The 7,252-nt window shown below is 37.9% G+C and overlaps 1 non-coding gene across 1 annotated transcript; it reads left to right on the top strand.

The window, feature by feature from the left end:
• Window positions 1-6,621: 6,621 nt before the first annotated feature.
• Window positions 6,622-6,728, top strand: LOC132180144 (small nucleolar RNA R71). Its single transcript, XR_009440038.1, has one exon. It is a non-coding gene; the product is annotated as a small nucleolar RNA R71 (small nucleolar RNA).
• Window positions 6,729-7,252: the final 524 nt, after the last annotated feature.

Genomic DNA, 7,252 nt, shown 5'->3' on the forward strand with positions numbered 1-7,252 from the left:
ATAAAACAAAGAAAATACAAAAATGAAGTAAAATAGCACAAACTAACAACACTAAGGAATTAACACATATAAGTTTAAGGGCTAAAATATGAATATTTTGGCACTTAGCACACCCCCAAACTTACATATTGTTAGTCCCTTAGCAATACGAAACTAAAAACAAAATGATAAACGAAAAACAAAAAGATAAATCCATCTTTCGTGGGATGTACGATTGCATTTAGCGTATACAACAAGCCGTTTAAACCTCTAGGCATTCCCTAGAGGACGAGTGAAGTCTCGTGAGGGTTTTCCAAGAATGTTACCCACAAACATTATGCAAGAGTTCATGTTATCCAAAAATTGAGTGTCACTCAAAACCATGATTTTCATTTATTAGCAAACTTAAAAAGATAAACTCCATCTTCACAATGAATTGGAATTTTAAAGTATAATAATTTACAAAAGACAAGTTAAGGCATCATAAGTTCGAAGCAGTGTAAAGTGGGCTAGCACACAAATATGAAGCTTCCAATTATTTTCAATGTGCACTGCTTCAATATCTCAAAGTTCACTGAAATTATCATTAAAATGAATAACTATGGCATAACTTCTCTTTTTCTCTTTTTCTTTTTCTTTTTGGTCAGGCTGTGCAGGGTTGGGTTCCCTAATTGACACACCCATGTAACAAGTGTTAAGTCAATAACTCTCAAACCAGGTGATTTTAGGGCATTAGGTGTAGAGATACCCCTAGGACTTACTAACTCGAGTCAAAAAGGCAAAGAAACCAAACTAACAATGACATTAACCAAATCAAAATTCTTCACCTTTTGACGTGAACACTCAATGTTTTGAGGCAAGAGGTCTAGTTACTTAATGAAAAACTTATCAATAATTTTTATTTTATTTTATTTTTTTATCACACACACACATATATATATATAATCTTTTTCAAAAATGGGACAAAGTGTGTGTAAAGTGTTCCCATACCCCAAACTTAAATTATACATTGTCCCCAATGTGTGTATAACATGGAAAGAATTTACGCAAGAGATGGACGAATAGTTTGGAATAGTATGGCTCATAGCACACCCTCAAACTTGAATTGAAGAACACTTGTCTCTGCAAAACACTAAAGTAACAAAGGAAAACAAAAACAAAATAAAAAAGAAAAATAAAACAAAATAAAAAGGATATGTTGTGGGGTGCCTCCCATGAGCGCTAAGTTTAACGCTTTCAGCTAGACTGTGGCACTTTAAACTTGAAGCACCAGTCTTTCCTTCTCTTGCATCAAAGGGAATGCTAGGTGATTCCAAATGTTTATAAATCGGGGAGGACCACTTAGAGTTTTCTCAAACAGTTTCTCATCCGGTGGGGAATCATGAACTGGAATAAAGTAGGAAGAAAACTCAGGAAGCTTTTCTATCTTGATATCCTCAATTTGTTCATGTGGTAGCTCTAACAGACTTCTCTCCTGGCCTCTTGGTGTTTCAGGAATAAGAGCTCATGTTGAAGAAATCTCAGTGCTCTCTTCTTTTTCCTGGTGTGGCTCCTATGGAACTTCGGTTTGCTCCTCCTTCTCCTCTTCCACTTGATTTTCAACCACCTCTTCACTCCTCAATGTGACAGCTTGCTCATGATAGTAGGTGCACCCTTCCTCCATGTAGTGCTCATTAGGATTGGCCACCAACTGACTTTGACACTTTTCTTCTTCTTCTTCTTCTTCTTTAAGTGCATCTGATTTTTGCTAGAGGTGGGCCTCTATCCATTCAAGTGATTGCTCTCTTTCCTCTGTGCGGCTAAGATGAGCTGCCATATGTTTTGTAAAGTCAGCATACTATTTTCCTAAGGTAGCAACTGCTTCTTTTAAGGCAGACATTTTTGGAGGAGGTGGTTCTGCCTAATATTGCTGTTGTGGAGCTGATTGAGAGGAATATGCATGATGATAGAATTGCTGATATGAGTGATGTTGCAGTCCATGAGATTGTGGAACATGAATTCTGGGAGCTTGAGCCTGCCATGAGAGATTGGACTGTTGGCTCCATGATGGGTTACAAGAATCAAAATAGTGGTCGTTCCCCGGTCTAGAGAACGATGTGTTCATGTGCCCATAAAATTTTCGCAAACGCACAAGATCAAACGGTAGTATAGTGCAGCAAGTACGAGATCGATCCCACGGAGATTGTTGATTTTATTTATAATTAATTAAAATATCAAAATTGCCATGATATTGATATTATGAAAAGATAAAAAGATAAATAATGGTAGGGCATTGATATCCACCCCTAATCATACTTAGATAATATAACAATATGCCAATGATCAAATCATATTATGAATACCTAATGTTTGTCAACCTAAGGTATGGGTGTCTACTCCTTAAGCTATTAATCTCCTTAAACAACGAATTAGGCATGAGTGTCTACTATAATTCTTTTCTTTCTTAAAGGATTTAGACGAAGTTGTTCTTTAAGAAAGCATGAATTTGTGAAAATCGACAAACACATGAAGCCTAGTGCATGGGTGTCTACTCCTGGTTCTCCATGTTAATTAACCCAAGAACCCGGTGCAGATTTTTTTTGTTACTCTTATTAAACCGATGACTCGATCATCCAAATTGATTTAGTTAACTAGTCCATACCATATGCATATATTTATCAAACAAACACATATGAAGAATTCAAAAAAACAAGAATTAATCAAGTCAAGCAACACAATATGATTATCACAAAGGCACCAATATTGAAATATTAAATAAACATAATTAGGGCTTCAATCTAGCCCTATTAAAGAGTTAGTTACACGTAATTAAAATAAAACTAAAAAGAAAAAGGGAAAGAAAGAACCAAAAACGACTCCTTGAAGTAGCCTCCAATTCCTCTTCCCAAAGTTGTCTCCTTGAAATTGTCTATTGATGGATGATTATTCTAAAGATTTAGAGGTCTATTTATAGGCTTAGGAATACTCTAGAAAAACCATAAACCCTAGTAAAATCGTAGGGTTTAGTCCTAGTGCAACTAGGACTAGAAAAACCCTAATATGGAAAGCAAAGTAATTCTGGTCGCAGCTTCTAGAATTCTCTAGCACACGAGTGCGCTTAATCGTAGCCCGTGTGCGCTCGATCGCACCTCTGCGATCAATCATATGTCTTCTACGCTCGATCGCAATGCGATTGAGAAGATTGTGTGCATGAGTGCATGCCTCGCTTTTCACGTATGGACCTCTCTAGAAGTGCACTCGATCGCAGGTCTCCTAAGATCGATCGCACTACCAGAATACTTTTGTTCATTTCAAATCTTCTAGCTTTTTCCCAATTTTTGTCCTTTTAGCCCAATACTTCGAGGAATGCTTTCTTTTCTTCCGAAAACCAATAAAACAAAGAAATACAGAAAGGAAGTAAAATAGCACAAACTAACAACACTAAGGAATTAACACATATAAATTTAAAAGCTAAAATATGAATATTTTGGTACTTAACAGGGATGCAAGCCCTTCTGCATGACACATTTCCCATGCCCGATATTCAGGTAGATGAAGGTGGGTCTGAAATGGATGTGGATGCTGAAGTTGTTCATGAAAAAGAACAAGCTCATACTGATGAGAATGCCAAAAAGTTATATGACTTATTAAAAGAATCAGAGAAGCCACTGTGGTCAAGATGCACCGACCACACCATATTTAGTGCCATGGTTGGGTTATTTAATTTGAAGTGTGAAAGTGGATGGAGTTATACATCGTTTTCAAGTTGCTTGAATTTCTTAAAGGTATTGTCCCGAAAGATGCAAAGTTGCCTAAAAACACATATGAGGCAAAAAAGTACATGAGGGACTTGGGTTTAGGGTATGAGATGATCCTAACATGTCGTAATAGTTGTATGTTGTTTTGGAAGGACAACGAGAAGTTAGAGATATGCCCAAAATAAAATACGTCAAAGTGGAAGCAGAGCGAGAGTGTGGATGATGGTTCGTCACAAAAATCAAAGAGAAAACTGGCAATTGTATTATGGTGGTTTCCTTTGATACCAAGGTTGCAAAGGTTATTATGTCACGGAAGATCTCTTCACACATGAGATCGCATGCTGATAAGCGCACAGGATGGGGTACTAAGGCATTCGGCCAATGGTGAAGCCTGGAAGACATTTGATGAGTGGCACCCAAGTTTTGCCTTTGACCCACGCAATGTCAGACTTGGCTTAGCGTCAGACGGATTAAGCCTTTCGGCAATATGAGCAATAGTCATAGTACTTGGCTAGTAATGTTGGTCCCATACAACTTACACCTTGGATGAGCATGAAACAATCTTCTATGATCTTATCCTTGATTATCCAAGGCCCAAGTTCACCTAGAATGAAGATAGATGTATACCTAAAGCCCCTAATATCAGAACTGAAGGAATTATGGGATGTTGGAATCAAGACTTATGACACAACCTCCAAACATTACTTCACGATGCATGCGGCCTTGATGTGGACAATTAATGATTTTCTTGCATATGGTGATTTGTCTGGGTGGGGTACAAAAGGGCACGCTCCATGTCCGTGTTGTATGTGTAATACTCGGTCTAAATGGTTAAAACATGGAAACAAATTTTCTTTTACGGGGGCATAGGCGATGGTTGCCAATGGGACATAGGTTAGAAGATTATTTGATGGTACGCAGGAATTGGATCCTCCACCCATAGTGCCAACAGGCAAAGAGATAATGTTACAATTAGAAGGAGTTCCATTTGTTGCTGATCAGCCTTATGTAGCAAAAAAGCATGGGGCTCGTCGAGCGAATACAAATGAGCCAGTAACTTGGAAGAAGTGGAGTATATTTTTCACCTTTCCCTATTGGTAAGATAATTTGTTGCGACACAATCTAGATGTGATGTACATTGAGAAAAATGTACTTGATAATATTCTAGGCACGATGTTAAAAATTCTATCAGATCATGTGTTCAAAATTTTAAGCTCACCAATGAAATCAAATCACAATTTTTTTCAAATCAACCAAAATTTTAAGACAAACATGAACATTCATTTTTTTCAAAATTTTAGGGACAAAGTGTGTGTAGGTGTCTCCCATACCCCCGAACTTAAATTACACATTGTCCCCAATGTGTGTATAGCATGAAAAGATCTTACCTGGGAGATGGAGAAAACTGTCTGGACTAGCATGGCTCATAGCACATCCCCGAACTTAAACGCAAGCACACTTGTTCCTAAAAAACAAAACATTAAAATAACAATGAAAAAAACAAAATAAAAAAATAATAATAATAAGTTAAAGACAAACAAAGAAATAAAAAGTATATGTTGTGGGGTGCCTCCCATGAACGCTAAGTTTAACGTCTTCAGCCAGACTATTGTCCTACTCTTAAAGTTGAAGCACCAGTCTTTTCTTCTGTTGCACCAAAGAGAATGAATTCTTCCTATTGCAGGGTGATTCCAAATGTCTATAGATCGAGGTAGACCGTTCTGAGTTTTCTCAAATAATTTCTCATCCAGAAGGGAATCATGAACTGGAATAAAATAAGAAGAATACTCAGGAAGCTTTTCTATCTTGATGTCCTCAATTTGCTCATCACATAACCCCAGCGAACTTCCCTCTTGGACTCTTGGTAATTCGAGAATAGGAGCTGATGTTGAAGAAGTCTCAGTGCTCTCTTCTTTTTCCCGATGTGGTTCTTGTAGAACCTCAGTTTGCTCCTCTTCTTCTTCCACCTTGTTGTTCTTAGGAGTAGAATCCAATAAGGCCCCAGCTTGCTCATGTATCATGTCAAGATCCAGATCAAATTCAAATTAAACAAAGCGCTCTTCTAATGGATCCTCCAAACTTGGCTCACTAAACATCTCAGCTTGCTTGAGGAACTTGTCAAGATCTAGGTCACCTCCAATTTGATCAAAACACTCTCCCAACGGACCTCAAGACTTGGCTCACAAAAAACTTCTCAACAGTTTCTTCATTCCCAGGTGTGGTGGTTGTTTGCTTATGATAGTAAGTGCACTTTTCTTCCTTGTATTGTCAATTAGGATTGGCAACAAACTGACTTTGACACTCTTCTTCTTGGTATTGTTGAGGCCACTTGACTGGAGGTGGCTCCTCTTCATGAGCTTCTATCTTGGTAGTGGATTGCAGCAGACTGGGGCTAAGAAAGGAGTATGATTGACCGTAGAACTACGGAGATGGCTCCTCTTGGTATTGTTGAGGCCAATTGATGGGAGATGACTCCTCTTCATGATAAAGTTAGGACAAATTGATGAGAGGTGACTCTTGATCTGCAATTGAAAACATAGGACATGTCTTAGTGGTGTGGTCAATATGGGAACATTTGGCACATACCTCGACTTGTGTAGCTTGTTGAACAGGAGCACTACTATGATTAATCATTGCTTTCACAAGCATGTCCAGCTTTTTCTCCATGGCAGCCATTTGAGCCTGAATTCCACAATTGGTGCTCTCTTCATGTATGCCTTTTCCTTTGAGTCATTGTCTCCCTTTAGATGGGAATTGTTGGGAGCTCTCACTTAAGGTCTCAAAGAGTTCTATAGCTTCCTCACCACTTTTCTCCATCAACATCCCACCACAAGCTAAATCTACAAGACTCTTGTTAGGATCATTTAAACCCTCATAGAATGGCAATACATGATCGTCATAAGATAAATTGTAATGAGGGCATCTGAGAAATAGTTCATTAAAGTGCTCCCATGCCTCGAAGAAAAGGTTTTCGTCTTTTTGTTGGAAAGTCAAAATTTCCCTTCCAAAATTGCCTTGTCTTTTGGGCTAGAAAAAACTTCTTTAAGAACTTTGCGGGCATCTCATCTCAAGTACGAATAGAACCTGCGACCAAAGAATTGTACCATATCTTAGCATTATCTTTTAAAGAAAAAGGAAAGAGGATTAACCTGATTTCTTCTAGAGTTAAACCCTGAACATTCTGAGTCCTGTAGAGATCAAAGAATTTTTTAATATGCCAATATGGGTTCTCTGAAGGTGTGCCTTTATAGTGTGGACCAATATTGAGTAGCTGTGGAGATAAATTGCAATTGCTCTGCACAATGGGCTGAAAATTAATGCATGATGGCTGGTTGAGGATCTGGGGACTGAATGAACTTTTCATAGGTTTTCGCGCCAGATGTGTATTGTCTCTCAACAAGATTAAAACAAAAAGAAAGTTAAATAACAAAACAAAAATAAAAACAAAAATAAAATAAATAAATTAGATCCGTAATTAACATAGTTTCAGTGCTGCTGTCCGGATGTTCGATCGATCGCACCGTGAAGAGCGCTCG

This window comes from Corylus avellana, chromosome ca4 (genome assembly GCF_901000735.1).
Source record: "Corylus avellana chromosome ca4, CavTom2PMs-1.0".
NCBI classification, from domain to species: Eukaryota; Viridiplantae; Streptophyta; class Magnoliopsida; order Fagales; family Betulaceae; genus Corylus; species Corylus avellana.